Source organism: Patiria miniata, unplaced genomic scaffold (genome assembly GCF_015706575.1).
Source record: "Patiria miniata isolate m_02_andy unplaced genomic scaffold, ASM1570657v1 HiC_scaffold_2, whole genome shotgun sequence".
Classification (NCBI taxonomy): Eukaryota; Metazoa; Echinodermata; class Asteroidea; order Valvatida; family Asterinidae; genus Patiria; species Patiria miniata.
This window is the reverse complement of record NW_024037058.1, coordinates 3137188-3144272: the sequence shown is the minus strand read 5'-3', so window position 1 is coordinate 3144272 and position 7085 is coordinate 3137188.

The following is a 7085-nucleotide window of genomic DNA, read 5'->3' as shown; positions in this document are numbered from 1 at the left end:
ACAAGCGACCAATGGCGTCTGTATGTATGCAACTCTGCATGCATCATCGTGAAGAATGCAACAAAAGTTGTACACTGAAGCGCATAATGAGGGCCCTGGATAAGGCTTTTACCCAGCTATCCATTGCTGAACAATGGATCGAATTCATATCATACCTCAAAGCATTAATAAGAATCAACGCTTTTTGTTCCCTTGTTAATTGGAAAATAGTTGCAGGAGGGACGTAGTTTAAGTCGGAGAAACGACTCAAAAGGTTGAGATTCTTTGATTCAAAAGGGCTCAGACGCTGCGCGTCCTTGCCCATTCGAATCGAAGAATCTCCACTTTTTCGTCATTTCTCCTTAACATAATATCATTCAGGTTGGGTGTACAAAAAAACAAACAAAAACACCATAACTAACAAACAAACAAACAATAACTGTTTCTGAGCCTCATTACCACGTGTCCTTCAGTTCAAAACCTTTTGTGTGGAGGAAATAAAAATACATTCAAGCTTGCTGGAGGAGACAACATATTCAGAGAACAGACAAAGTGTTTCAATTAACAGTTTTATTGTCAGAAGGGAAACATTGTTGTTTTGACCATGATTCTGAATTGCACAGGTGTAACTCACAACCGTTGTATATAGGAAATTAAGCTTTGGTTAATCGGTTGATCGTATAAGCTCTATTTTACTGACAGGTATACACGTGTTAATGATTAGCCGCTTTGTTTTTAATAACCAAACTTTAAGATGTTCAAAGATTTATTTAGGTTCAAAAACAGACTGGTATTTTATGATATCGATGCACCAAGATTTCAATATAAAAAAATTCCCAGTTTTCTTGTCACCTTGCCAGAGGCCAGCTGCCCGCCCTATTAAGCAAAACGGAAGGTCTTCATGTTTTTCACGCTCTGCGGAAATGCTGTGCTTCCATTCGCTCTGATCTAATATTCGGCTCTTTTTTTCCCTTCCTTCTGTCAACTGAGCGGCGCTCTGGTAACCACCACTAATTCACCATGGAGAGTGTGGATGATGTTAAGCAGCTAATTAATTGCTCCCGATATGCCTTGCACTTCCAGAATGGCTTGACATTGTAGTCGTGTTCCCTGTCCACTCATTAAAGATTACATGTACATTTAGCTCAAGGGCCCAACTATGAGGCCCAGGTGGTTTGGTAACACCTCTGTTTTTAACGGAGAGGTCGTGCTGCAATTATTATTGCGTTCATGAAGTGCCTAGCTAGCGACGTTTAGAAATGGATGGCTCAATATTGTGTAAAAAAGAAAAGAAAAAAAGATAGGAAGCAAAAAAACAACCTATGCTAGTGTGGGGAATTAGCGAAAATCATCGAGGCGCTCCATACTAATTTTGTTATTATATGAGCTCCATACTTCTTCAGCCCCACGAAATGTATACATTTGGGACACGCATGCCAAAAAAACCAGCTACCACGTTAGTCAGTTCGACTAACGACTGCAGACTTTTAATGTAGGCCTTTTCTCATTGTCGGGCTACATACGTTCAAGCCTTTGATGAGCCTAGATCTCTGGTGTTGAACTGAGCTGTGAACCAATCAAGAAATGACCTGATACTGGGGTATGTATCTGATTCTGTACTACATTATTTTGAAATCTAATTCTTAAAACGGAAACTTTAGTAATGGAAAATTGTGTAGGCCTAATATGCCCTAGCTCGTTAAGTTGTTTACTAATTGTAATTTCAGGGTTCTTATTTTTCTGCATCATCACTGAGCCTTAAACACCTTTTGTGAGGGCCCTGCACAAAAAAAGAAAGAAGAAATTTTAGAGATAGAAGCTTTGTCATCCGTGTTTTAATTAACTGGCGAGGCCTGCCGACGAGGCGACCCTGATGTGTGGCTTTACCGCTACACTAGTATTAATACATTTGCAAGGACTGTAAATGTGATTGAGGATTGGGCGTTACACAAAAGAGAACTTGAAATTCTACTATAGAGACAATTCATTGTTTGCTTGCTGATTGAGAATCCTGTGTTGTCATGACAACTAACTACTGTATGGCCTATGTCGATCAGAATCGGAGCAGTGATACACAGTGTTCTCATCACGTGACAAAAAGGGTTGAGATGAGTAGCTTCACACTTCAGCAAAGGGACTGGGGAGTAAGAAGGGGCTCATAACAGCGACGTCAGATTAATCAACCAACGACCATCAATTAGAAAGCTGGTGAAAGACAGTAGCCCGATGGGGGTTCCCGCTTCCTGAGTCTCCCGTCTGTAATGGACACATCAACACCTCTCGGTTTGTTCTTGATCTTATCGCAGGGCAAACTATTATCCCCTTCCAATTATCACTAAATTGATTTGTCATTCGATTGGTCATATTCAAGGATTAAAGGCAGGGTCATGGATAAATGATGGATGATTCCATTACTCGAAATTGTTTTTTTTTTAGGCAAAAAGCTCAACATTTAATAAGTCCTCATTGATTTCGCATACGGTCCCTATAATATGCGCAGAAAATGACAAAACAATTTCATACAGAGGTATCCAACTTTGTTTTTACTGTAACCTTGTAATGATCAATTGCTTAAAACATGTCAAGATGAAAAGATTCCATCAGAGTCAATTAAGCTTGCCATTGTTCAAGTCTCTATCGCTGAGTCTGGTCAGTTCCTGCCTTCTCACGTTCCATCTCTGTGATGGGGACCAGAGATCCCCGCGTCCCGTCTCCGTGCCAGTCAGCACGCTGCTTGCTCCCTCTCTCGTCAAACCTCGTCCTGTGACAACATTTACTCAAGTTGAGCTGCCTTAAAGGTTGGGCCTCATGAGGCTGCTAGATCTCCAGCCAACATGCCTGGTGTATTTTGCAACAAGCTTCCCCCTTAGGTTCCCGAGATTGACTGACAGATCAGAAGGGGGGGGGGCGCTATACCCTAATGCGTGCACCCATGAGCCGTGTGGGCAGGAAGGAGAGGGGAGCAGGTCCTTCTGTATGAGCGGCTTCTCCTCACATGCATGTTATGAAAGGAGTTTGGTCAAGAATTTCCTGTGCTGCTTCCCCTAGTCAGGCCGTCAATCGACAAAAAAATTCCCCTCTCTTTTGAGTTGATAGAGGCTCAGGCCGGCGGGAGAGGGGAGGTGTTGACAGATGTGCTTGTCACACGTCAGGTGATACGCGGGAAACTTCCGCGCCATCTGAAAGTAGTTTGGCGCGTGGCGGCAAAAGGGGTAGCCGTGGCAACATGTTTGCGCGGGAGTAGCTATGGAGGACAAGCCAAAGAGGCTACGGGTCCACACGGCACAGCAAAATATCTGGTTGAGGCAGGATAAGAGTACCGTAAATAACCGATGTCTGGAGTATTTCAGATCTAATTCGTTCTGAAAATGGATGACGAATCTTGATCTGATGCCGGCCGCCTGCATGCCGTTTCACTTTCGTGGTTGCGGATTGATCGAATGAAGTCCGTCCGGCCATGTTTTGAACCCGCGTGGACCCTCTGCCAAACCGTGGGCGTGTCTAGGCTTCAAAATGTGGAGGTCGGATTGGTTGGGACGATTTCGTCGAACTGACACGTCATTGTTCGTAGGACGTGATTGGTGGATTGGGAAGGGACCTGTTGGTTCTGACTTGTCAAGTGCTGTTGGACTGTCAATTTTTGTTTTACAACTTTGCAGCTAGTATTGGACTTCATTATTTCATTGGAAAAACAATCTAAGGTATCTTTATGTAATCGTACTCATATTGTAATGGGAGACGTTCCTGCAGAAACGAAGGACATCAACATCTTCACAAAATAAAACAGCAAACGACTACTCAGAATACACAATTCGGGTAGGCCCCAGAGGTGTAATTGTTGTACAACCCAACCCCCTTTTCATTGTGCCATCACAGGGCGCTTACATAAACCTCCCCTATGTACATAAACCTCCCCTACGCCCCAGCTAAATGATCATGTTGGATTGAGGATTGGGATCAGCTTCTACAAGATGAATCTTGATTTCAAAATACTTCATTCTGACATCATAGACTATGCTTATCAGTAATCACAAATGTTGTCTTGAGGTTTGGTCTGAGATTAGATAGTACTTGACTATTGACAGATACCCAAACTATTTTGATTGAAGTCTTCCATTGGACTAAAGATCAATCAGATACCCGTTTCATTGGTAAAATCAGTTTGTCAGCATCGTTCAGATAATCTGTCACGGGGCTATTGTTTTAAACAAAAGATGCCACAATGTTGTCGCGATTAAAATAGGACCAACATTTATGAATGTAGGATAGCGTGCTCAGAATGGTCTGTATGCGAACTCTTATTTGAATTGACTTCTGTTTTTAGTTGAGGTGTAGCATATTACTTTTGGGACTGTTACAATTAACTATACCATCGTTCAAGAAACAGTATCCAGTGGCCACTGCAGTTTGTCATTTTTGTGTGTAAAAGCAACTCCAGCAATATCTTTTAAAAAGTTGAAACTGCGTCCCCCTTGGTATGGCTGTGACACATACACGCTGTTGGTCTGATACTAATGCGGATCGACAGATTGCCACGATGTCTGTTGTGCCCTAGCATAAAATATGATTACTCAACGTGCAAGGACTCAGGCCTCCTTCACGCCGCCTGGGCCGCAGCGGAACGCTCCTTGCGCCGCCGGGCCCATGCCGCTGGGAAACGGCCAAGATTCGGTGCCGAGATGGTGAGTTTCCTCTCGTTAATGTCGAGCTGCAACTCTGCGCTGACACGTCAGTACAGGTACATGATTGAGCTTGCTAGACCTTTCATAACGTTTGTGCCTCACGTATCTGGATGAAAAAAAAATGCTTTCTGCGTCTCGGCACCACTAATAGTCTGCATTTTCTGCTACACCTGTCAACGCTTTTCTAAAAATACTACTCAAAGAAACTGGCAAAGTTGCAGTTTCTATATATGGCATAACACATTTTGAATTCTGTTTCACAAAAGGTACTTTAGGCCTATAAACGAAGTTGTGAAACTGATCTTTTTTAACTCAAACTCCTTGCATAAAGCCACTTAAACAGACTTGAGAAATTTTTGCAATCTTGTTTAGTTTTGTTTTGAGATCTAACATTTTGGCGAAATTGGCCCGCCTATTGTTCAATATAAACGGCTGATGGTTTGGTTTCTAGGTTGAATTAATATAGCTGAGTTAATAGATTCCCAGTCAATTTACATTGCAAAACACAATAACAGTGTTTAACATTTACTAATACTAAGCAATATACACATCACATGACATTTTCCTGCATGGTAAGTTTTTTTTACTACTGGGTTGAATTAGAGAGAGACGCAAAATGATACCGACAACTCCAAATGCCTTTGTGTTGACATGTGCTGTTTTATCTTTCCATTTTGACTGAAGAAACATCTTCACATTGCTATCTGCTCAACAACAACACGCAATCGTACATGGTTTAATTGAGCCATTTCAGTCGTCAAGGTGCCTGTTAAAATGTGTACAGAAGAAAGCGGGAACACATTTAAAGCCATGTGCCTCCGAAGATCCGTGTTTCAAAGCGCGAATGGGGCACGTTTGCCGGGCTCTGTAGGAGTTTAATTCTACATAATGATAATACAAATCCTATTTGTTCCTGGTTTGGAGAACCATTTCCTGGGTAAAGCTGCACAGTTTACGACCGGTCGGGTCTTTTTTAGACACAAGATGGCACTTACATCGGCACTTATGCAAACTGGAAACCTCGATTAACAGTACCGATCATTAAATGCTTACTCTTCCTGAACTATAGTCTCTCAGTTGCATTTAAAGTTGATCTGATGATGTTTACCTGGTAAAATTGGAAATGTTTTTGTACCCAAACAAACGGATTAAATTTTAAATGAAACTTGGTATGGACATGAACAGGTATCTATCGTTACAGGATATCCTCTCGTATGACATGCTGTTATTTTGAAAGAAGCTACATTCACACAACAGCAATCAACATTAAATTCTTCTTACATAATACCTATCTGGTATATTAAATGGTTAAAAAGGATTTTTAAAAAGGAAACGGGTCTTGGTTACCACTGGATCTGTTGAGATGCAATGATGTATGCATGGTTTTCAATTTTATCTTGAAAAGTATACACTCAGCCGAAACGTCTGCACGAAACGTCATAGAAAAATATTCAAACTTGACGAGGTACTTTATGTCCATTGATTGCAACTAAAATTCGTCAATTCGACAATACTTCTTGACGAAAATTATTGACTAAAACTCTACGTTCAAAGGGAATCTTGTCTATAAATAAGAATCTGCATGAGAATGAAGTGACTGCAATTCTACAGAATTCAATTGCGTTGAGGATGTTGTTGGTAGAGTGTTCCAATGTGACATATTGTGGTTCTCTCCTAGCTTTAGTCGATTCTATCACCGATGTTTGCTGTATTTACATTCCTTAGTTGGTGTAAAGGTCTTTCGGTACTCGGTTTTCCTCTGGTTTCCATGAAAACTAGTCGGACACGTACACCTAATCAAGAATACATTCTCCGTGTTACCGGGCCATCATCAGCGGTGGCCGGTATTAAGGACACGGGGCCTATCTTTAGCAAGTCCAAGTGAAGCGATAAATCGACCCCTCCCCCTCCCCTTTTGCCCCCATCTTATCTTTGCTTGGTACCGCACTACGCCCCAAACCACCCATCAACACTCTGGATATTTTCGGTCATTGAATAGTCAAGTTCAGTCTAAACAGGGGGGTGTTTGCCGAGCGCTCTGGTGGCGTGTTTGCTCCCGTTTTCAAGCCAGGACAAGACTTGACTTTTTCGGGGATTGCATTTCAACGGGAGGCACTACAGAAGAAAAAAGACAGACAGAGAGATGCAGGCTAGTCGAGCTTGCCCGAGCCGATTCAGAGCCCCTATTCCCCCGGTGTACGTGTCCTCTTCACCCGTCCAAATTCAACAGTTGACATCAATGCGTGCAGATGCGGTCCATTAGCACCGCTGGCCAGAAAAGTACAAGATACCCGCTGGATTGGGCCAGGACGGAGTATTTAATTGGATAAATCGGGACTTTGATTTGGTTGCCATGGGAACGGAGGACACGGCCGGGTTCGTTAAGACAAGAAAACAAAAAGACTTCTATAATTATCTACTCTC